At 42.0% G+C, this 25184-nt stretch overlaps 1 long non-coding RNA gene across 8 annotated transcripts in view; it reads right to left on the bottom strand.

Annotated features, from left to right (window-relative positions):
* The window catches only part of LOC135317863 (uncharacterized), a 74413-nt gene that overhangs the window by 19721 nt on the left and 29508 nt on the right, over positions 1 to 25184 (bottom strand). For 4 of the 8 annotated variants that reach the window (XR_010376480.1, XR_010376473.1, XR_010376471.1 and 1 more), the window contains exons 2-4: positions 19091 to 19216; positions 5423 to 5643; positions 5079 to 5270 (exon numbers count right to left, since the gene is read on the bottom strand). This is a non-coding gene — a long non-coding RNA (uncharacterized LOC135317863). Of the gene's footprint in view, positions 1 to 721; positions 940 to 3531; positions 4220 to 5078; positions 5271 to 5422; positions 5644 to 19090; positions 19217 to 25184 lie in introns of those variants that run through there. The other 4 variants (XR_010376479.1, XR_010376474.1, XR_010376477.1 and 1 more) reach the window with 3 other exon arrangements.

Raw genomic sequence — 25184 nt, forward strand, 5'->3', positions numbered from 1 at the left:
AATAAAGTTCACCAAGACTTTTACAGGGCTGTAAATAAAAGATATTTTAAAATAATATTTATTTGCCACCTTCTGTGCATGATCTGTTAGTCCTGTACTGCACTCTGAGATCAAAATGTAACATAAGCAGAAAGATTTGCCACAGACCTTTCCACCTTTGTGAAAGACGTCTTTCTCTCTCTTTTATTTCCCAGCCATTAGTATTTCAGCAGAGGGCCTTTATGGGATAATCAAAAGAAAACATCCCGGAAATTTCTGACATAACTTTACTGTTTTTTTCCCCTCCATCTCAAACAAGGGCCAGATGCACACTCTGAAACTGAGTCATAGTGAGGGGCTTTTTGGTTATTTAATTACAGTTTTTAATTAATGTGAGAAAGCTTAACTGATCCTAAATAGTGGTAGCAGTTGACAAATTACAAGAGCACTCCATGCCCACAGAAAAGCTAATGCTGCAAGGAAAGCACAGGCAATCAACACTAGTTTGCAATCAGTTACATTTCAAAGAAATAGTTTTTCCAAGTGTCTTTGTGCATGCGGGATTACTATCATCTTTGAAGTTTAAATCATTTTTAAGATCTGGCTAGAGGCAAATTAGATAAGAAGGTGGCTGTGCAATTAAATTAAGACTTTGGAAAGCTCATATGGTTATAAGATCCAAGTACTTATCCTGATAAAATGCTGCCAACCCTTTAAAGAGGTGTACCAACTTATTTTTTACCTATAAATTCTGTTGCTGACAGATCTGATAGGTGCATGATTCAGTGCTTAGCCCTGGTAACATGATTCATCCAGGTTTCTGAACAGTTGTCCGAGATGAAGGCTCCAGTGAAGACTCCAGCACTGTGAATCAACTTCCACGGGATTTGGCCATGTTCACAGTACAGCTTGGAGAACCTTGCTTAGCTGAGGCTTGGTGCTGTTTTCCAGCTCAGCCCACTGAAACAAGGACCAAGAACATCTGCTTGAGGTGGTGCCAGACCCATCGAGTCCCACATATGATCACAAGACTCATTTCTGTACTCCCCTTCACACCCACCATCTAGGGCCTCTGAGCAGCTGTGCCTGGTTCCTGGCTTCCCTGGGCAGGGGGGCTGCACCACAGCCAGGGACAGGCACCACTCAGAGACAGATGCTTTAGCAACAGCTTCTCCCACAGCACACACTTTCCCTGTGCCTTCTTCAACACGTTGTCTGGCACACTCATCGCATGCCTTCATCACCTGATTAAATGCCTGCCCCCATCACAGAGCCCAATGCAGGATTCCTGCACAGGACTTGGCTAACTTGAGAGGTCTGTTGTGATGGACTGTCAGAACCTGTCTCTGCGTCTCCTTTTAGATTATGTGGGTTTGAACTGTCAATCACTCTCACTGACAAAGAAATCAGTTCTCTCCACAGAGCCAGGTGGTTTTGTAAAATGCGTTCTGAGTCATATCAACCAGATGCCTTTACAAAGCTGCATTTGTGACCAAAACTTGATAAAAGAAAGGGAGTTGCAAACTAAAGTATATCTTAGTCTTCAAACCTCTTGAAAAGTCAGCTAACTGTATGCAGCAATGGTAGGCAACTGAAAAGGGGGTGTTATTTCAGCCTGTGTATATAAATCTGTATTTCAGTGAAAAACTCCAACAGAAGTAGTCTTATTTTTTAAGGGAAAAAAAAAAAAAAAAGGTCTTATCTGTGTTTGCAAGAAGAAAGAGCCAAAGCTTCATGCAGACTCCTTTCACACAACCTTCGGGAGCTGCGCCCCATTTGTCTGAGTAGCAAGGGTTCAAAATGATTCATTGTGATTCACTCCACGAGAAGATAGGTACCTGTGTTCTTTTGAAAGCCCTATTATGTGACAGTTTGCCTCTTTGGATGCTTGAGTATTATTAGAAGTCTGTCCTTGTTTGCCTGTCATATACACACAGTTAAGGTGAGGAATTATCACCATTTTCTAGACCTGGAAATGGAGATGAACAGAAGTTGAATTGTTTACCCAAGGAAGCACACAGGAGCAGTCCCGCTGGGTTAGAGCGAAGATCCACTCAACCCAGGCAACTGTCCTGAATGCTGTCAACAACGGAGACTTAGGGCAACGCTGTAAGTAAAGTGCCTTGGGTTGTATTTCCCCTGTTTTGCCTTCATAGCTCCCAGCAACTGTTAGCGTGGGGACTTTTTGAGACAGACCTGCATCCAGCGGACAATGTTCAACAGCCATCAACAGAGGAGTGAGCTATTGACTGAGAACGGGTCAAATCCGGATTTTTAGCTTCCTGCCTTGTAGGCTGGATCCTTGTAAAAGATGTCTAAAGCCTGGAATCAAGTTCACCTTAAGACTGAAATCTCCTGAAGATGAAAGCATGAAAAAATTGTCCCCTGAGAAGCTGGAGACAGAACTCAGACTGTCTTCAGGGACACAACGTTTTCACATGGACTCTCTCAGAGAATTTAAATTTTCCATCTGGAACCTGGATCTACCAAGGTGAACAGAAGTGTTACAAAACCCCACAGAGCCAGCTGTGCAGTTAAGTTTGATATCTATACGACAGAGCAATGTGAATCACTTATCACCATCATTACATTCAACACAGCCCATAAGAGGAATCACTGGGAGCTTTCAAGAGCACTTCAAGGTTTGCTTTGCTGCAGTATCTGTTGCAGAGGACTGCATTTTTCATTGTAATGTACTGCTTTAGAATTAATCCCTACAAGGTAAAAATTTCTTAAGCTGTTGTGGTATTATAATTTTAATAAATATTTTCCTTGTTGGTTACAAATTTCCCTAGTACTCTATGCAAGCAAAGCAAGGAAGGAGTCGCTGCAAGCAATGTCAGCTAACAACTGAAAGAACCAACGAATTCACCTGCCAGGTATCACTCACTCATCAGGTTGGCTTATATTTACCTAAAACACCCACTAGTGATTAACAGTACTTTACTTGCCCACTGAAAAGAAAAAGCACACTTCTGAGAAATTAGCTGTATTACATCTTGTAGGACGTTTGTGGTAGAGGGAGGGGTAGGTTTTGCAGCTCATTCCGAGAAAACCAGTGCCTTTGCTTAAAGAAAAAAGTCAGAAAAGCACAGGGTGAGAAACAGAGGACAAGTGGGAATGACACTGCAGCAGCACAGCTCCTTGGAAGCTGGACAAGCTTACAGGAGCGTCTCTGGTTTAGCAAGTCAATGCTGCAAAGTGCTAAGCGTCTCCATTCCTGCTGGAGTTAATGGACACCCAAAATCCCGAAGGAGGAAAAATATTTCTAAATGAAAAACTCTTTTAGTCAGCTCTTTATTTTTGCTGAAGCAAAAAATCACTGAGTTCAAAATCAGTGAAAAGCTGATCCAACAGCTTATGCAAGTGAGTTTCTTGCCAAAAGAAGGAGTGCTGGAACAAATTAATAACTTATGGAAAAACAGGAATACAGTGGTAACATCTAAAATGATTTAACAATGTGTCTGAGCCCATTAAAAAATATATATTTTTACTAGACTAGAGAACTAAAACATGTATTTACATTTCAAAATAAAAAGCAAAACCTAAATATCATCTTGGCAATTATTAAGCAGTTCCGTTTATTTCAAAAGAAACAAAAAAAATTAAAGGTTATGTTTATATGGCACAATGCAGTATCATATAGAGATGCCCAGACTGGTCCTTAACACTGGATGTTGGAGAAGGGTATTGCCAAGCAAGCAAGGAGACTATCGATGCAAATGTAACGTGCTGCTGCTTAGGAAGGCTAGTGAACCAAGGCAGGGTCATGCTGTGATGCCCAGGTCCCTTCTAGAATCAGAATTAGCTTGTAGAGAACTGGTGTGAAAATTTCTGAATGTTACTGCCCTTTGCTGTGTAATCCTGAAGGAGGCTATGTTCATGTAGACATTTTATCTAAACCTCTTTCTGGTTTATAGAGGTTTTTGAGCAGTCCTTGAGACACTGTTTTTTGTTTTCCCTCTTTGCCGTTATATTAAATGCTGAAGGGGGACAAGCTCATAAAATGCAACTGATGACTGTCCAAGGTAAAAAACTTTGGGTACTTCAAAAACAAGCAAATATAAGAAGTATCAAGTGAATGTGACAATCCACACTGCTTGTAAACTATGTGTCTGCAGACCCTGTGGGAGTACTGTCCAGGAAGCCAAATCCATTTCGGCTGTGCAGACCTTCACCTTGACAGACGTCCTTTCATCCCCATCTTCAACATAAACTCCCAAGGGCTGCTAGTACAAACCTAAAAATAGAGACTCACTAAGTGAACTGGCTCCTTCATAAAAAGATAAACATCTCGGGCAACACAACTGGAGGAGATTGATTTGACTGATCACTTCGCAGCTCTCCTTGGCAACAAAGCTACCTGGCTGGGGTCTCCATCCCTTGGGGATTCTGGTCAGGGTGTTGTGTGCCAGTCACACTGTGCTCAGATCTGCTGGAAGATGCTTGGGTGCAAAAGAAGATTTTGACAGAGAAAAGGCTGTGGAAATGAGGCTGCCTTAGACATGGGGCAATACAAGAGGTAGAAACAGGTAGACGAGCTCAGGCAGAACAACAAAAAGCTGAATTTGACATGCATGTGCCTACTTTTTTAAATACAATTTTTACAATATTTCTGTGAAAGACAGCCATCATTTTTCAATGCAATCCATGTCTGGTCTTTACACAGAGATTTGACCTCTCTTACTCTTTCTCTTCCTTCTGACATCATAACAAGCAAAAACGCTGTTTGCTATAATGTCATCTCTTTCCCCAAAACTGAAGTCCCTAGATACCTTGGTTAGAAGCTGGAGGAGGAGCAATGATCATGGTAAGACTCAGGGCTAATTCTCCTGATTAGACCAACCTATTTCACCTCCTGCTGGTCCTGTGGTCCTCTGAAAGCCACCAGCAGATGTAGAAAATCTCACCAACCGCCTCCCTGTGCAGTAGCCCTACCTTCTTTTCCCAGGCATAACTGCAGGCAAAGAGCTAACATTTAGCCACAAATTTTTCCTAGCATCCAACTTTAAGATACTTGAAAAACAGAGAAAAGTGATTTAGATAGATTTGATTTCTACAAGAAAGAAAAAAAATCTATCTAGCTGTACACGACTTACCTTATTCACTCTGACCAAAAGCCACCTTGTTCACTGTCTCCAAAGCATAAGGATATATTTCCTTTTGGAAGCATTGTAGAAATACTGCTCAGGCATATCTCCAGCTTCTTCCTTTTCTCACTTTTCACAGTTAACCTCATTCATAACTGGCAATACTAGTTTCCCCTTTGGAGGTGGCAGTTAGTGTAATTGCTGGAAAAAATAAAAACAGCGCTGGAAAGTACGGCCCGAGGAGCCAACAACATTGAAAGTCACAGACATGACAGAAAGGTAGGTAGGTCATGCTTTTAGAAGGACAGTCAAAAAGCAGTGGTTTTCATGAACTGTGGAAAACAGCTACATACCTACCAGCTGAGGACATGTTGTATTTGTAGGGAGTAATCAATAACGTGCCAGATGTGTTTGTCCTCCAAGTCATATTTCCTTTTGTGCACTTTCCTTCTGTTTGTAGCTGTGTGTGGACTGATACAGGGTACTTGAATATTTTCTTCTTGCGTTTTCTTATTTCCACAAGAGCATTTCAGCAGAGGCATTTCCACTCTTAGCAAAAGCAAACCGTTCCTCTCTGCATCAGGCAAACCAGATGGAGAAAACAAATCATTAATTTATGACTTAGAAGATACATTTTCATGACAGGACTTTGGAACACCCTACACTTCTTTTTTAATTTAATATTTCATGACATTTACAAGCAGATAGGAAAATAAAATTAGAAATAGGAGATTCCTCACAGTGGCAGCATGCTGTCCTCAATCCTCAGGCTGTATTACAGTTCCCCTTCTGCCAGTAGCAGCCACAGGTAAAGCTGTTCCTGCTCCCCCATTCTCTCAGCACCCTGACTCTGGTGAGTGTAAGGGATCAGGGCTGCCTGGTGGGGAAGGAGGAGCAGGGACAGGCATTTGGGGACAGCAACACCTTTACTCATCTGAGCAGCAGCAGAGCCGTGTGCCAGGCCTCAGCCTTGGCCAGCAGGGATCAGTCTAGTCCAGAAATCCCATCTCTTCTTAGGTTCAGGATGGTACCGGACAGCAGGTCACCTTTCCTTCCTGGTGCTCCCCTACCAGCCTCATTGGAGGAGAGGCACTAGTTTTATTAGCCTGACGCAAACGTGCCTGACTGTTTCTGGTGTTTGGCAACGCCTGGGAAGGGAGCCAGGATTTTCACCCTCCTGTGCACTGGCCATGTTTAGTGCTTTGCACAGATACGCCCACGGTGTCCTGCACACAAGTGTTGCACCCTCTTGCTAGCAGGGGCCTGGGAGCAAGCATTTGGGGTGACTGCCAAGTGTCCTGGGATGTGGGAGGGGTCCCATTAGCCTGCAACAGCTCCACAGGTATAGTATCGCTCCCTTGCAAGTAGCCCAGGATGTTACACTTGCAAGACTTCCCAACAGCCAGGGGAGGAAAAGCCTGATCAGAAATATTGCTTGTCATGCTTTAACAAGGTGGAGAGTGTCTCCATCTCAGCTGTTGAATAACTCCCATAGCAAAAGAAAGTGTGTGCTCTCTCTCTGCTCCCACAACTCCTCTAATAGCTCAATGGAGAGAATGGTTTGTGTATCTCCCAGTGCTTTGGATAGTCCTTCTTGGGTTTTTTATGGACCTCTGTGCATCACAGCTATTAATCACCCGATTCATTGACAATGCTGACACAGAGACAAGGTTATGAAAGTACCCACACTTTGGAAACTGGATCTGATTACTGGTTTTGTTTGTAAAACTGCTCAGATTGTGGGAACAGTGACAGGCTCTAAGAGGGCAATTTAATTTTTTGAAGTCAGATGAAGCGGCTCCTGCTTTTAGTTAATTGCCAACTCTCTTTTTCAGCTCTAAACAGAAAACAAATTCTATTCCCCATAATAAGCCAATTCCAATTAGGGTAATTACCATGGGATAATTGTAGACTACCTATGGTTAATTAGGGCTCCACCATGTGTTTACAGCACTCCAGGGGTGTAAATATTTTATGATAACCACAGCTTCATGCATTGTTACAGCTTAATTGAATATATTACATCATTGTTATTGGGAGGGTAGGAGAGAAAAAGGGGCAAAACCTTGAAACCCGACGGCAAAAGCTGCAATGGGCTTTTTCCCCAGTAGTCAACCACCCTGCCAGATAATGTCATTATGATGAAAGATTCCCTTTTTTAGGTCATCTTATGTTCACTCAGCAGGAAAAACAAGTGCACCATCATCAGTGCTGGGCTTTGAACTTCTGAGCTTAATGATGAGAAGAAAAGCAAAGTGAGCCGAGAGATGGTGCTAGGCCCAATCCTCCCTGCGCAGCTCTGTCTCTCCGGGGCACCGCGCTGGTGGGACAGCAGGCACCCGTGTCCTCATTCTGCTGAAAAACACTTTGTGAAACACAAATCATCCTACCGGGATGAAACAGAAAAAGTATGATGAATATCTGCAGGTTTTACTTGGTATGAAATGCTGTTGACTAGTCTCCTTGGAAATGTGAATACTTTCCTTTTAGTCATTATTTCGTTGAAAATGTGACATCAAGAGTGGCAAGAGAGAGTGAAAGCAAGTGTTTAGCTTCTGGAGAAATGCACGGGAAATTCTACCTGCAATCAGAACTGAGATTGGGAATATAAAACCCACAGAAACCCCTCAGTTTGCTAATTGGCCCCTCAAAAAAATTGTCCTATGTGCAGAAATTTGCATTTAATAGAACATAGAAGGTTCCCCAAAGCATGTCCATGTGTAGGGTGTGAGCAAGTGATTTAATTTACCAGTTGTGTAGGGTAGTTCTTGATCTGTTAAAGGCTTTCTGTAAACATATGGAAGTCCAGAATCCCCATGCCAGACAACGGGGAAATTTAAAAAAATCAGTTCCTTCCTCTTCACTATACAAGAAAATACCCATGTCTAATATGGTTTTGGTGTGAGCGTTCATTGTAGTTTCCAGCTTTAACAGTACTTTATGATAAAATAATCTCATTCATCCGTAGAGCAAAAATTTAGTCAAAATCTCAGTATATAATGTTTCTCACAAAACAGCCCTAAACACCACAGCAGAGTTAATAAGTGTCATTGCTAGACTCCTTCAAGACAACCTCCCATTCAAGAGACAACTGAGACAATTGCAGATTTTCTTCTCTGCTTAAATTTTTCTATTCTCTGAATAATACTACAGCTAATTTGGAAACTTTCAGGAGGGAAAACTAGGTTTGCAGCACAACTGGTGAGAGCTTCTTTGTATGCCAATACTAACGGGCACTTTTGCTGCTGATCATCTCCCATTGACCACTGAATTCCAGCCAGGACAGTAAATCAGACATTAATTACTATTAAATTACTGAGTTTAACTCAGCAGCTAGATGAAATTATGAGAATTATAGACATATGAGAACGATAATATTTTATTCACGCTATGCATGTAACTGGTGGACTGTGCAAACCAGGGAACTAAATGTGCTGCTTCTGCTCCATTTTCTGTGGAAGCAGGGAAAGGGTGGGAGCATTGTCAGAAATTCATATCTCCTCTGGAGACCGTCCTAGTATACTTCTTGACCCATAAGTACGTTAGGGATTCCAGGTCCCCTATTTAGACATAGCCTCTGGGTCTATCCCAAACATGAATCACTGTTGGTGACAAAAGCACAAGTCTGTGTGCAGTCCCTGGCTTGTAACCACTCTCTTATCCCTTGTGAAGGATTATTTCAGAATTATTTCACAATCCCTAAACATAGTCTAATCATGCTTACAGTGTTGGTGGTTATGAAGAAATCTTCAAAAGCACGGAACCTTTTAAAGTGATACCATACCTGCAGATGCGGGCAGGCTGAAACAGCACTATTGCCAGCTTTGTGCTGCCCAGTTCATCTTGGAAACACCAAATATGACAATTCACATGAAACTTTTTGTTTCCTCCAAGTTGATGTTGACAAACTTTGAACTGATTTGAGGTTTTGATCATTTTCAGAAGACCTCCCATATCAGACATTTTAGATGCTTTCTAGCCAGCTTCCAAAACCTACGGTGCACCTTTGGCAACTTCACCAACTGAGTTAGGACTATCTTCAAGAGAATTTAAGAGACACTAAAGATTGAAATTGTGGGTCAGCATTAAAAAACTTTAAATCAAGGACTGTATTGTATTTTTAAATTACTGCGTGCATTCAGTATTCAAACTGTGACAGACTATCCACTGTGCAAGTTGTAGTATTCCTCTCTTTTGTATTTAATTAAAAAAATTTTTAAAAGGCTCCAAAAATTCAGTTAATGTTGCTGCCAGCTTTCTATTGTACTTAATCCAGAGATCTCTCAGGTAATTACAATCTCATTTGCTTCCTGGACTTGACTGACGGCCAGCTGAGACACTGGCATTCTTGACTACTCGCATACTGGGAAGTGCCAAGGGCAAAAAAATTGCAGTCCTTTAAGACGCTTTGCCAAAGGTGGACAGGAGAGGAGTTAACCGGGGTTAAATGGCTGTCCTTTGAGGAAGGAACGTGTTGCAGGAGAGGTGAGCTGCAGGAAGGCAGAGGCCAGGTAGAGGGGATCACGGCTGAGGCATCTCAGAAACTGGCTAGTGAGTGAGACAGAGCCCCAGAGAGCGGACCTGTAACCACCCCTCGCCTTCCCTGCACGTCACCAGTCACTAATGCCGCGTTATCGGGAACATGCTGGTCTTCTGTGAAGTCCAGCAGCTCAAACAGCCTGCCCATTTCTTTCTGTTCCCTGTGGGTTCACACCTTGCACAAAATGTGGATCTAAGCTTCAGCTTCTGAGGGGATTTTATTAGACTGACTGCAAACTGTAGCAACTGAGTGAAATGTGTTTTCTTTTCAATGCCAAAGAAAACGAACGGCTGCATTAAGCACTTACAGCTCCATCTTGAATAAGATTAACTAAAGTTACCTGACAGTCATGTTTTTCATTTCCGCTCCTCATTAAAACTTCAACGTTAGTTGTTTGCCAAAAAGTAAAGTCTTATTTAAATATTCAAGTGATAAGTGATTTATTTCAAAGCTAAAACTAACAATTCTTACAAGAAAGCCAGAAGCTCATAGATTAAAGATAAAATCCACCTGATCTAATCACATTTCTCTTTCTTGAACTCATCCTACTTTTTAGTAGTTTAAATCACCTCTGAAGGAGAAAAATAGTCAATCCACACAGGCAAAGCAGAATTATTTTTAGATTGTACTTTGTGGCTAAAGCAATAACATGTTGTTCTGCTCTGGGGAAGCACTCCATAAACATGGCATCACACAGGTCTGCTTCAGCAAATTTGTCAGCTGCTCATTTCTGAAAGAGCAGGAATAATGGCAATGAATTAAACTTTTGAAGATTATACTTCCTTTAAATATTATTTTATGGCCATACCAAAGATAATGGGCAGTAAACAGTTGAAAAGTTAGCATTAATCTCAGGAGGATAACTGTTGTACACAGTTAGCCAATCTGCTTAAAAAATCATGAGGAGGTAGATAATGGAATAACTGCCATATGGATACATTTTTGAAGGACTTAAAAAAATACAGCAAAAAAAAAATCTCTGGAAGGAAATCTTTATACATAGTAACGAAATGCTACGCAAGAGATTTGGAAAACAGTCAGCTGTCATTACTAAGAAGCTATCAGCTCTTAAGCCTAGGCAAATTCGTCTATAAAAGTGGGTCACAGGTGAGCAGATCACATTCATTTGGGGTACATAAAGGAGCAAGGGAGACAAGGAGGGCGAAAATATGAGCCTGATCCTGTTTTATTTCATCCCTGTGCTCAGAGCAGTACTAGAATATAAATGCAGGGGGCAATATGGCTTTAAGGTAGCTTCTACTTCTATTTAAAGGCGACTTTGAAAATAATAGAAAATGACAGATGCGGAGAAAGCAGATACTCAACAAAATGCAAGCCCCGTACTCTGTGCTGTCCTGGTCTGTGTAAGCCAAGCAGGTGGCTGTACCAAGCCATCGGCACCGTGCGCTAACTATTCGCTCTTTCCCAAAAATGGCCCTAGACAGGCTGTGGTTCCTTTGGATGTGCCCAGGAGCAGCCAGTTCTCCACAATAAGCTTCCATTTCATATCTGACTCTCTTTAGCACCATTTTCAGCTGCCTTTGACAGCCATGTCTGGAGGCTTTAAACCTCCTCCAATCTCTTCTCTTAAGGGAAGCCAAGTCCGTAAAATATAAGCCTTTCACCCCCAGAAAAAGCTGTGGGAAAACAGTATTGAGCATAGCAGGGCAAGGCAATTATAGATAAAGTTGAAAATATGGCCTGTACAAGACTTTATGTACAAGCTGTGTTGACCCATTTTAATGAAAATGGGAGATAGTTGATGAATTACATAATACCTATACCTCCTACTGCCTGCGTGGCTTAACTTGCCAAGTACTCGGAGCTGTTGAGCTATTGTTTTCAGAAGAAAGGCTGTGGGTGAGTTTTATACTCCTTCATGCCGCGTGAAACATTACCTTCGCTCTCCCCTTCACGTCATAATATGCTCTGGTTATATCGTCAGATGGAGTGAATACTTTTTGTCTTCTAAGGATCTTCCTACTTACATGTCTTTTTAAACTTTGCAAATGCTCTATTGCATTTCAGAGCAGGTGCCAGCATGGACCTCTACAAGCATCACTTTATTATTTCTCAATTACACAAACCATATTTCTGAAATTGCTTGGTTAACTTTATTATATCCATGATTTTTTAAAGGCCTTTTAATTATATCCCCTGCTGTCATAGGTATCCAGCCTTTTAATAGGAAGCAAATATACAAAATTAATTTCACAACAGGCTACAGCAGCAGCTGCATTTCTCAAAAGACCAAAAAGAACGGGATGTTTTTGTCTGTACAGTAAAATATATATTATTTCTCTATAAAGAGAAATGTGAGACATCAACATGTCAAACTGTGACCATGGTAGGCATTGCAATCATTCTTTTAAGAGACAGAAACACTTAAAATAGCTTTTTTTTTAAAAAAAAAATCAGTTTAGTTCCTTGGTATGACTGTTCTATACAGTCCAAAGAGAAGAAAGATTGGGCGTGTGAACACTAGTGTAACTCAGATCAAGAAGTATACTCATATAGTCTAAACAGCGAGTGGAAAAGAAAGGTTTTTCTAAGACAAAGACTCAAGAAGATGCAATTCCCATGAAGTGTGATCACATTAAGGAGTTGCAGTAGAGCCACAGTAAACTTTATAATGAACAATCTCTCCTAGACCTTATAAAAGGAAAAAAAAAATTCAATGCCTCTTCTATCATATAGGTGATTGTTGGTGCAGCAGTAAATAGCACACCTTAAAAATTAAAGGTGAAGTTATTTCAAATCTATTATGCCTGTAGCAAAATATGTTTTGTTGATCATTTGCCACTCATGTACCTTTCTTGAGCTAAAGATCCCATTTTCTAGTCATGATAGAACGTGTCACTGTGAACCTGCAGAGAAAAGACCTAAATAACAACCAGGCAGATCATAAAGAGAGCGTGCGATCCGTTTGCAGAAAGCAAAATAGCAAGAGGAGTTATTTGTACTTGGGCCTTGCTGAAGATATATGCTGTGGAAAAATATTGTTATAGTTTAATATAACTATAGGTCATATGGATCTGTTTATGAAGCCACTAAACTCCAACTCCAAAAGTGGGGAACGCTGTGTAGCTACAGATGCTAGACTGCGTCATGACAAATGTGTGAACTATTTCCACCCCATTACACATGATGCAGTCAGAAGCCAACGCACCATACCCTGAGCTGCGCTCTAAGACCCATCTGATAAAAACATGGCACTTGGCACTTAGCTAGATGCATTGTCATTGTGCCTTCAGAGGAGAATCTTTTCAGACATTTAGGTCTTGGACCTAGAATATGACAACTGGATTTTTTCACCACATATATTGTGTATTTTCACTAGTATATCATGTCAGCTTCATAGTCGTGTGCCATTTTCCTTTCATTGAGAAATTTTGTTCTGCAGTTCCTTTCATATGTCATCAAGATCAGCTTTCCATTACACAACAACCCATAACTCAGTCTGTCACTTGAATATTTTTATTACTCGCTACTAGCAATGCAGTGCTGGAAACCGGCATCTAAATAAGTAGTGATTTGGAAAATCTACCTATGTTCAGATTAAATTATTCTATTGTTAGCTTTAAAACTGAAGTATTGTGGAAAATTGCTGGGTGAAAGGTTTGGGGTTTTTTTTTTGCGATCTGTGAATGTTAGTGCTTTTTTTTGGAGGTGGAAATACCCTATGACAAGGGTTTAAGTGAAGCCAGAATAATCAATTTTCTCCTTCCAAACAAAAAGAACGTAGTCTAGAACAGAGGAAGAATATCAGTACCCAAAGGAAAAAAGCCAAGCTTTAGAAAGGGAGCCTCACAAAGCTACGTTAAAATCTCGTACACTCTATGTATGCTGCAGCATTGGGGACTGCCTAGTCTGAGGAATTTATTAGCATGTTGAAGACCCTCTTACTGAGTTTACAGCTTCTAATGTAATCAGAGAATATTTTCTGTGTAACACTGATTACTGTCTATGGCCAGGTATGTATCTGTCTCTTTTTATAGACCATTCAGTACTATATATGACCAATTCAATTCATATAATATCCAAAAGCTTGTCCATAAAAAATCAAATAAGAAAAGTAAGAGGGAAATCCTGTTTCCATTAAAGTTAATGAATACTTTGCTATTGTTTCCAGCACAGGCGAGATTTCCCCATAAAAGAGAACACTTACATAAACTCAGTTTAATTACTTGGCAGTCACACAATAGTATCAGTATCTTTGCCCATAGTTTTAGGGGGGAGAGATCTTCTTCCAGTCATTTTTAAATCTGAACTCTCTATCATGCCATTATGAAAGCTTTAGGTATTTTCCAAGTAGCTGGGATATTTTAGTAAGGAAAGATATCAGTGAAGAAGCCAACTAAGATACATCAGACAATCTTGTTTTATTGCATTTCATCTTTCATAATCCAGTGATATATATATCTACTGCCATTACTATAAAAAGATTTCAACACTATCAATTTGCTACAAATCCCCCTTTGAAGTGATATTTTTACTGCCAACACACCCAGCTGATTGATCAGCTGACAGCTAACAGCTGACAACTTCAGGTTTCATCAAATGAGGGGATAGAAGGCAAATCATGGGATTAGCTTTAAATTATTCTTCCGGTGTTCCTAAATATCTCAGTATTTGTCAAGTGTATATTTGTGCTGCTGAGGACAAGTCACTTAAATCAATTCATCTTCCACTGTTTTTTCCATATCCCCGCAAGGACAAGTGTAGACCTCTGTTCCGACGTGAAATATGTAAGAAAAACCCCCTGATCATAGTAGTGGGGGGCATGAGATTGACAGAAAGGAGTGAGTTCAACCGCCTGAGCTCTAGTGTAATTCCCAGGGAGGGTCAGTAATGAACAGGACAGTCTAGCTGAAGCTGATCTGGTGTGGACTTCAATTATGCTCTGTTTCACCTTTTCTGTAGCTCCTAACTCCTCCCCTGTGAAGAAGCAAGCTAAACTAGAAGACACACTGGATTAGATGCAACTTGATCTTATCTATAGCTGTGCAGCTGAAATCGCTGTAGCAACAGTGCAGCTTAGGATGTCCCACTGAGCCCTGTCCTCAAAAACCAGAATAAAATTTGAGACTCTAACTCCCATCACTTGAAGGTGTCAATAATAGAAGTGCCTGATGTGTGTTAGCAAAAGGGATAAAATGTCCGAGAGTGCAAAACCTGAAAGGAGTAAAACAGACAAACATACTCTCCGTGTGACTCTCCAGGTAGGCAACCGCAACTCTACAGGTCTCGTCAAACTATCCTGTAAAATGGCGTTGAATTTTAGGTACCTTGTTGCACAGATTAGCAGAATTAATACAATGAAAGACAGACATGTAGACAGACTGACAGTCAAACAGAGGAAAAATAAGCAATAAAAATAAACTTGTGGAGAGGAAAGGATCTACACTCCAGAGTGGGAACATAGGTATGCTAAATAGTACATAGAAATATGCTTAAAATGCTAGTACGATAACATGGAAAAGAATATTCAGATGTAAAATTAGTCTAGCTTCTAACAGCCAACTCTGTCATTCTTATAAGTAACTGTCAAAAAAAAGTGCTAAACATAGTTTTCAAAATTTATTAAATACGACCTATTTTGGTAACCCTGAAAAAATGTTTGGGGTAGAGTTTCATTAACATGCAGGTAAAAATGATGACCCAACAGGATCAGTCGTTGCTAATTCATCCAGTTCTGCTATATATCCCTGAAGCAGTCTATAACATCCCTTACATTTTATACCAGTCTGACATCATGTGATAAATACTACTGGAAACAAAATGAATGGATCAATTAGCCATCCGTAGCTCCTTATTATGTGTGTGCATTTTCAGCTTTTTATAACGACATGAAAGCCATAAAAATGACAAGGCCCATTTTATACTTATTTATGGGTAGATGGTCCATCTAGAGAAAGAACTGCTCCCTGCCATCTGGTATAACATGGCTTACATTTCGCAAAACCTACAGCTTACACTTTTCAATATTCATAGAAACACTATGCACATAGTGTACATCATCAACAGTAAGGAGATTTTTGATAGATGTAACAGCTTTATAAATAAGTATATATTTTATATATCTTATATATATGAGTATGTATACGTACACCTGAATTAAGTACTGTTACAATTTTCATTTGATTCCTTCCTGAGACATGAACCATTTACGGTGTCCAAGACAAAACTGAGCCATGTCAGACTATCTCTGTGCTTCCTGTAAAATTTATTTCTTAATGGTTAAATAAATAAATTATCCTCTAATCCGACTGAGTCATTATTTAAACAACACTTCACTGCGGACAGTTGGTTTGTTCTCTTTCCTTTATTGTTGTGAATTTGATTGATTAGAGATTGGGGCGGGCCGGGCCGGGGGAATGCGGAGTGGGAGGGTTAGGGAATGGTAATCGTGTCTCGATCCCAACTGAGCTGCACTAATTCTGGTTTCCTCACTCACACTAAGTTGCTGATGTCTGAAAACCAGCAAGTAAAGGTTAAGTTGTTTCATTTGTGTTCTCCGATTTTAGTGACTTTCATAAAAATTAATAGAAGATCCAAGCAAGGAAAAATGGCTGTTAAAATGCAGAGGGAAAGGGGTTGAGTAGGCAAGTCTTCTTCAGACAGACTGCAGTACAATCCTTAGTGGTTACTGACTCAATCTACAGCAAGAAAAGTAGCTTCTTGGCCAGGAAGAATAGTCCTTTTGCCGTCTTTTTTGCAGATAGAGATTAAACACAGCCCAAGTATTCATCTGAGCAGTTCAGTTTGGTTCATTATGTCTCTCAATTCAAATAAGAATCTATTTATGATTAGTATAACTTTCTCAGTTGGACTCTCTTATATACATTCTTACCATACATAAGGCACTGGAGAGAACAGTTGAAGAGCCAAGAGGAACACTGACTGAAGATGTCCCCAAATTAATAGTAATAGCATGTAAAGTTACAGCAGCATCTGCCTCCTTGAGCTGTCTCTCATTTTCTGCTAGAGGTGTACCTGAGCAGTCCCAAGGGCTTAAATAGAAAGAGTTGGCTCCTCCGGCTTCCCTGACAGCTGACTATTTTGCAGTCATTTCAACAGCTGATGTTTTTAAAACTGGCAGGTTGTGTCAAAAAAAAGATGCGTATTTTATGCCTCCAGTTTGCTTTCACTAGAGCACAAGTCGCCATACAATTTTCCAAACTGGAGAATTGATTATGGCTGGGGGAGGGGAGGACTTGGGAGGGTCTCAGAAGTGCCAAAAAGCAACCAGCAGTTTAAAAATATAATAGACAGAAATGACCATGAAATATCAGTTGCACAATTGCCATCTCTCAGAGGAGCCCTGATAAGGAAAACAGCTTAGAGAGCACTTTGAAATCTTCCAGTGGTAGCGCAAACTGTTATTACTATTATAATTTCCCTCCCTCCTGCAAGCTGGATGGCTTAGTCACTGGAAGTCAAAATGACTCACTGAATGGGCATGTGTTTGTGCCTGATTGCAGGCACAGAGAAACCTCAGAAGATCCTTGGCTTTACTGAGGAAACTGAGGAAGGAATTGGTGTGCCAGTGCTGCTGTGCTCCCAGCACCCCTCCCAGGCCTCTGGAGCAAAGCACGGGGGCTTAACAACTGCACCAGCAAAGTTTGGTGGTTTTATTTCAACTGCTGTGTGCTCCTGAGGGCTGAAGCAAAGCACAGGAAACCCAGAGCAAGGCCTCTCCCAGGACAGGTCCTCCAGCACTTGCGCCAGGCTGAGCTGCTCAGACCCAAAGAGTCTCATTTTGGATGTGGGCTTTGGACTCAGCCTAAGAGCTGTCAGAGGATGGGTCAGCCAGCTTGCGACAAATGGACATTAGAAATAGGCTCAAATAATCCTTCCCATGGCTCTCCCATTCCTTGCGTTGTCATTTTGCCAGTGTAACAGGCACCCTCCACTTGCGTGCGTGCGCTGCTGTCCCCGTACCAGCTCGGGCGCAATCGCTGTTCAAAGGCAGCTGGGAAAAGCAGGCGGGGATGTGCTAGCTGAAGGCCAGGTACAGAGGGTGACCTGAAAGAACTAAATGACTAGGAGGTAGTTTGGGAGACAGCGAGGGACCTTGTGCTGAGAGGTAATTCAGGTCCAACATCTGTACCCAGGCAGGCAAACAAATGAGACTTTGTTTGGCATTCACAAGTGTAACCCTTGGCAGCTGTTAGACAGAGCTGGCCAATACCCTGTGTGAACGCATTAATAAAATATGCCCTGGTATTGCTAGCAACGATGTCAGCAAGTTATTGTTCTTTAAATGCTGCAATAACATTCATGCATGAGGAGCACAACACTGAATGGAGGTTTCACCCTTGGCCAAGCTTTTCCTTGCTTTGACTTCCCTGATAAAAGAGGACATACAGCAGGCCTTAATTGTGCCTTGTATGTCCAAGCGCTTTGGGCATGCACGCAGTTGCTTTCTTTGACAGGAGGAGGAATGTGACTTACGTAAGAACAAGAAGACGACGTACCCTCTTGCAAACTTTACAGAAAAAAAAAGTACATTGTGTGCCGAGACAAAGGCTGCAGGAAAAGGAGGCAGAGGGCATAGCTGGGATCTTCAAACAGTGTCCTTGGCCATGCTTCTAATGTGTCCTTGACCATGCTTTTACACGCTCGTATAAGCTAAACACGTCTGAAGAAATCTGCAGCTGCAAGGATGGGTGAAGCTCAACAATGCCAGAGGAGCAGAGCACAGCCCTGACAGGGGTGTCCTGAGGGCACCTGGTGGGGTAGGCTGGAGAAGCCTATGTCCTGCCTGACTCTGTGGACCATCAGGGTGTGTGGACCACACAGGACTTTGAGCTCACCTTCAGCAGTGCATAGGGTGTACTCACAGGCAAGTTCTGCTCCCATCCTCATAAGCAGATAGAGACTGGGAGGGAAAGGAAACATTAAAACTCCTCTGCAGGGGAGGAAGGGAGGATGCACAGTCCCATGGGTGCAAACGGGCTTTTCTGCAGGATTCTCACATCTTCTCATAGACTCGTAAAAGTGACCATCATCTGCAGTTTTTTCAAGAGAGCATTAATCCCAAGAAAGGAATAAGCAAAGGACACCTTACCTTGCATTTTTCAAAGTAGGAATGACATGCCAAGAATATGCACATGAATAATTTTTCAAGAAAAAATACAGGAAGCTTTGCCAAGTGCTACACATCAGGAAGCATTTTAATCCACACGACCAAAAAGCATTGCATTCATCAGTGCTTTCATGATAACAGGCTTTCCTATGCTCGAGCAGCTAAAATACATTATTACATCTACAAAAGGACTGGTGACAGTTGTTTTGCACTGTATTTCCTACACTTTGTCTGACAGATTATTTCTCACAAAGGTGCTTGAGCTGATCCAGGCATTTATACATACATACATATGAGATGACAGTAATTCAATATTATGAAGTCTGCCTCCCATGATTACCTATATTGTTTGAAAATTAAATGGGGTTGAGGATGAGGAATGTAACTCACACAGCATTATGGCTCTTCAAACATAAAGCTGATGTAAATCTTCATCAACTTTCCTTTAAGCAACAAAAGAACATAAAACTGCCACCCAGAAGCAGTGCCAGTCTTTTTCCTCACTTGACCGGTGAGCTGTTGAAAGAAAATAAAATTAACCAGAAATTAAAATATTAAAGCTTTAAAAAGTTGAAAGGAGAGAAGGATACGAAAAAAAATAATCCTTGCAGATACCTCTCAAAAGCCAATGCACATTTTGTGTCTTGTGTGGGGTAATATGTTTTGAATGAAGTTTGGAATGTAATTTACTTCTAGGTCACATGTGTACCAACCAAAAGGGTTAACCAAAAGTCTTTCTGCTGTAAAAAGCCATGTGGCTGGGACATCAGTGTTCTCATTAAGAAGAGAGGACATCCTGAGGAAAGACTCATGAAGAAGGCTACCTGGCAGAAACTTCTCCCCAGGTTTGGTCACCCTCAGGCTTCGCAAGCAGGGAAGTGGGGAGCAAGGTGGCAGCTGTGACCCCTGCCCTGTTTCTACCAAGCCCAGAAATGGTTGCAGCAGGTTGGGTTCACAGGTGGTGTCTCTGGCCATGCAGTTCCTCTGCCTCCACAATGGGATGCACACCATGCTGTTTCCAGAGGCAGGGGGTCCTCAGGGAGGGTCCATATGTCACTATGGGGACCCTGGTGACTTTAAAGTACATTTCTAGAAAATGCCACCACCACCATTGCCAGTGTGGTGACAACTGCAGAATAGACCTGGGAGGCCTTCCCTGTTGAAGAGGAGCCTTGGAACAGACCTATGGTGGGTCTGATGAGACCTGAATTAAGGAGTTGTCCACTTGTTACTGTTCTGAAACTTTCTTACTAGGGGAATTAAGGAAAAGCAGCTTTAAAATTTTCATCACAGACCATCAGAAGGTTGCACAGGCATTTTTACACTGATACGGGAAGAGAAAACAAAAGCAACAGTGACTTTCTTCCTCTTTCATCCTTTGCCATCATAATGAAACTACAAAAAATGCCTGGTCCTACCGAACAGCTTCTTACGTAGAGTGATTTAGGGTTATTGCATAAGGTACCTGCAGATAGTAATTAGAGCCCAAATGCTGCTATACAACTTATATGCCCTCTTCAAGGCCATAATTAACCAAATTAACCAAATCCTAATTTGGGGGAAGGGGAGGAGGCTTTTCATGACATTGCCATGGCTTTGCAGTGAGTGTGGTGGTCCCCAGCACCATCCCCAGCTGCATTTTGTTGGCTTCACCATCAGACGCAATGGAGGGGTGAGGAAGAACTGCCAGCAGTGAACAACAGGAAGCTCGATTCCTGCCACTTGCCAAATTTCCCAAGTCTGAATGCAGGCCTGCCCACGCAGGGGCACTCGGCTGGGGCTGCAAAGGCATGCAAAAGAAGAAAGGCGGAGCGGGAGGGCAGCAAGAATTTGTACATTAAGAAGCGAAGTGTCCCATCCCCCGGGGTGCTGGCAGGGGGCCAGCTCTGCTGAGGGCATGGGACTGGGGTGATCTTCCCCTGGGCTCAGGGAGGGGGTCACACTGACCCCGGGCGGGCCGCTCTGTGGGCTGCCCCTGCCCACTCTGCACCCGGGAGGCTTCGCTGGGGACTAGCAAATATACCACTTTGATGCTGTGTTTGTTCTGCTGAGGAAGAAGACAGTGTGTGTGGTCTCCTGGCTTATGAAATGCTCAGCGTTCTATTGCTCCTTAGCTTTAGTGTAACTGAATTGCAGCAGTTTGTCTGCCATCCCGGCCAAGCATGCCTGAACTTGCATAAAAGGAAATTAACACTGAGGGTTTCGAGCTAAGACCATTTCTGTACTAGGGTAAAGCTGGAGCGTTTTGATGCATTCAGCTAATTTGTGCTGTAATCTAAGCAGGGGGAAAGAACTCCCTCATGTTAACCCACGAGCAGCTAATATCCACTACAACTACAATTCTTCCTCCATAGGAGGGACTGAATCTGCTCTTATTAAAATTTTGCCACTGGCACCAAGAAGCCAGAAATCCCTGAGGATTTCAGCACACGTTCATTTATACTCATGAAACATCATTCTTCCCAAGCGGGGACAGGCCCTCAGCTAGGCTGAAGCGTTCATGAACAGTAAGTCTGGAGGGAACATGAAGAGCTTTGCTTTGATAAACCACTGTAGCTGGACTGCCTGAGCTGTGCTGAGCACTAATCAGCTTTATTTAATTTATTTCTTTACTTTAGGAAGGGCTAATGAAGTTCACCTATGGTAAAAACTACAGCAGTGAGCTATCCTCACTAAGCAAATCCATAAAGCATTCAGAGAGGTTTAAAGGTTTGAAACTATAACATCACTGACAGAATATAATGCAAAGTGCAGGCTGCATTTTCATCTTTAATGTATTGACTGTGGCTGTTACTGTTCTTAGAAAAACAGTCAGATACCAGTAAAAAGCCAATCTGCATTACAGTTTTACAACCAAATTATCAAAATTATCCTAAAAAAAATTATGTTCTTATCTACCAATAAAACACCAATAGGTAAAAGCAATAATAAGCTAATTATTTTGTGACGCCTCATACAAATCTAAACCTTCTCATTTCAGGGAACCACATTTGAACAGTGAGGGAAAGCAATTATACACAATCTGTTCCTGTGGAAAATTTTACAAGCTGGAAAAGAAACTACAATCATACCTCACTATATGGGATGGGGAAAGACTTTCTTCAGCTGCCCCATGAAGGGTGAATAAGCTTGTGCTTTCTGTAAACCTTTGGGATCCATCTTATGTACAGTACTAGCATTAGTGTAAGCTTTCTTTGAAGCATGTCTATGTCTATTTTGTGGCTCCTGAGGGCTTCAGCTGCAAGTCAGAAGCTCACGCTGCCAGCACTCTTCTGGGAAAGATGTGTAAACTACAGCAGGAAAGCAAAGAGTTAGAGCCCGGGTCCTGTGGCCAGCCCACCGAGACAGCGAACTCCTGCACACAGAGGGGCCTATCTCCTGACAATAGAAGTGACAGTAGTAGGACAAATAAATAGCTTAAGTTACCGTACAGAGCTGGAGTTTCCTGTGGGATCCAGCAGCTTTGTCCAACAATTACAATCTGCTAACCAATAGCAAGGTCTTTCACCCAAGACAAGTGTCACACAAACTCTTAGCAGTGGGGTTTCCACAGCATTCAGGCTATGATTGAGTACTAGAAAGAAATACTGAATGCTTAGAGGAAACTAATTATTTCTACCAACCAATAGAGATGTCACCGTAGTGGGTTAGGGTCTGCCTGAAGCTGCAAAGTGTCTTTCAAACACCCACTCCTTGCTTCTTTGAAATTCTTTCCCAGCCAATCAGTGCTAGTGTTTTGACATCTGGCTCCACTAAACACCTCTCTGGGTGCAAGTGCATGCTGGCTGATTTGGCTTTACTGCCTCCAGAAAGAGAGTATAAACCAAACCTACTGGCTTTACTCTGGACTCACCTCTCTGCAGGTGACAATAGAAGGGGCTATTCTGGAAGAACCAAAGGTTGATGTCTTTTCGCAAGACTGGAGACAAGGTTCCAGGAGGCAGAGCGGGGTAATGAAGCCTGGTTCTAGCCTGGCTCAGTCTGCTTACCAACAGATTGCTCCAAGGCTGTTTTCATGTCCCTCATCTACAGTCCTTAAGTCAGGCCTTGGTCGGTAAAAGTGCAGCATCAACTACTCCAGCAGCAGCCCACGAGCTGAATGCTGATCTCTTGTACCTTTATCAATGCAGCTCTATCAGTTTTGCTTCCTCAGTGCCAGTGAGGTATTCAGACTTTACCTGGAAATGGTTGCCTTCAACACTCAAGGTTGCTTCTGATATTGATCTTCTTTGAGCTACAGGCTCCTTCTACTACTTCCCTAATTCAGACAGGAAATTACTCATGCGTAACATGATCAGCTCCTACAGACCTGTGCAGATACAGGTGAAGTATTCACGGCTTATCTTGGGCTGAGGGGTTATCTCAACTACTCAGAGCACTTCCTTGTTGTTACAACATTCATAAGTCTGATCCCATATGCTACTAATTACATTTTATTTGTACATACTCTTACTAACTATGTGTCACTAAACGATCTCGACCATTACTTTGGCTTTTCATAGAGATTACACATGATACATAGATATTATAGGTGATGGACATTGTAAAAGGGCTTTTAGTCCAAGCAACTTCCACTCCACCCCACCAAGGCACAGGACACTATGGTGCCATGCTGACTGCCTCATAGGAGATGATACCTGTGAGAGCCACAAGTCTGAGGTCTGCAAACACTGATCTTCTGCTTTGATAACTGCTCTGTGGTTGCTGATACTGGTGTTGCCTGAATGAATTCAAAACAGAAAGGCATTTCTTCTTCCATGTTTGGAAGTTACAAGAAGACTCAGTTCATAACAGATTTTCAGCAGAATCAAACGCTAATCATAAATTGAGGCCTGAGTACACAAGCCTAATTATTGTACAGGGCTGTTTCTCCAAGATTATGAAGGCAAAAAGCAGTCATGCTGCTTGGCTCCAGTTCTAAGCTAAACTACAGCAGCAAACACTGTTTCATGATGCTGAATCTGCTGACATATTTATAATGTTTACCATGTGATTTCCTATGTCCTTTTTAAGCAAGTTGAAAAAACTGACACACACACACACAGCTGGAACTTTTATATTTTACATTTAAAATGCAAGGATACTGAGAGGATAAAGAAGAGTTTAAGTTTGTGAGACATTTTATTCTCAGGTTACTTTCAAAAGTTTATCTATGAAACCTTGGCTTCCTGAAATGAAACTGTTTGGTGCTGCTGGGAAGGCACGAGGGATGGGGAGGGCATCCTGGAGCCAAAGGAGCAAAGAGGGCTGTGCTGCTCAACTGTACTACTGCACCCCAAGCAGCACGAGCGCGCTGCACCCCATACAAACCCCATCTCCATGATGGCTGGAGACCAAAGACCAAGAGTAGCTTCAGGGCAGGTGCAGCCAGCAGGCACATGCCAGGGCACCAAACCTACCAGCACCCACCTGCCAGTCCCACTCAAGGCTCTGCCCCTCCACAGACTGTGGGCACAACTTATGCCAAGTTATGCCCGTTATGCTTCTAATACTAACAGTGACGGCAATGCAATGCACATTATCTTTGAGATGCGAGAGGTGCAAGGAGCCAGTCTTGGTAGGCCACAGGCTAGGATGCCACTTCTTCCCCGGTCCTTTAATATCTCTGTTAATATTCACTCTGTTTAACATCTGCAGCTATGTATGGGGGGTTCATAAATTCTACTGGTGACCGTATATTTTGTGAACTCAATCCAAAACAAAACTCTTGCTTTACTTGGCATTTATTTTTATCATTCTCATTTCCTTTTTCTATGTATGTGACTATCATATCTCCGTGGGGATTAATACTTTAAAAAAGCTGTGGTATATATCCTACGAGCTCTGTCAAAGGGAGCTGCATTGATGTGATGCATATTCAGGAGGCGAACACGTAAGAGCAAGAAGTATTTGGCTCCTGCAGACCCCAGCTTTTCAGGTATTGCAAGATGCCATCTTGTCACCTGCCAGGCCCAGCTAGCAGGCAGAGCAGTTGGGGCACTTGCATGACATAGTCATAAACGAGAGCTGTTATGCAGAACTGCAGTACTTTCAGTGCGTAGCCACAAAATGATAACACACACCCCCCCAAGAAAAAGGAACAAACACAATTTATTTGTCTGCAACTTCATCTACTAGTAACTATGCAGGGCTATCACATAGGACTGTTTCCAGTTTTAAAACTTATTAACTAACTTTCACAGTCTTTAAAATTTTCAGCACTTCAGAAAGACCCTGCATTGTGCTGTCTTAATTTTGATCTTCTTCAGAAGCTGTCTGAGTCACTGAGATGGCAATCTGAAGGGAAACCACCATTTCTATGAGCCGCTGCATCCAATGTGAATGTGTGAATGTGACTTTTTGAGGGGCCTCAGTAGGAAAAAGGACAAGAATAATGTTCCAGATATAAAAAAATCAGGGACCCTCTCTAATGTACTTCAAGCACATGCAAAGAAAGAAAGGACTGTTAAAGCCCAGATGAAGAAAATGCTGGCATTATGGTGAA

The sequence above is a fragment of the Phalacrocorax carbo genome, chromosome 1 (genome assembly GCF_963921805.1).
Source record: "Phalacrocorax carbo chromosome 1, bPhaCar2.1, whole genome shotgun sequence".
Classification (NCBI taxonomy): domain Eukaryota; kingdom Metazoa; phylum Chordata; class Aves; order Suliformes; family Phalacrocoracidae; genus Phalacrocorax; species Phalacrocorax carbo.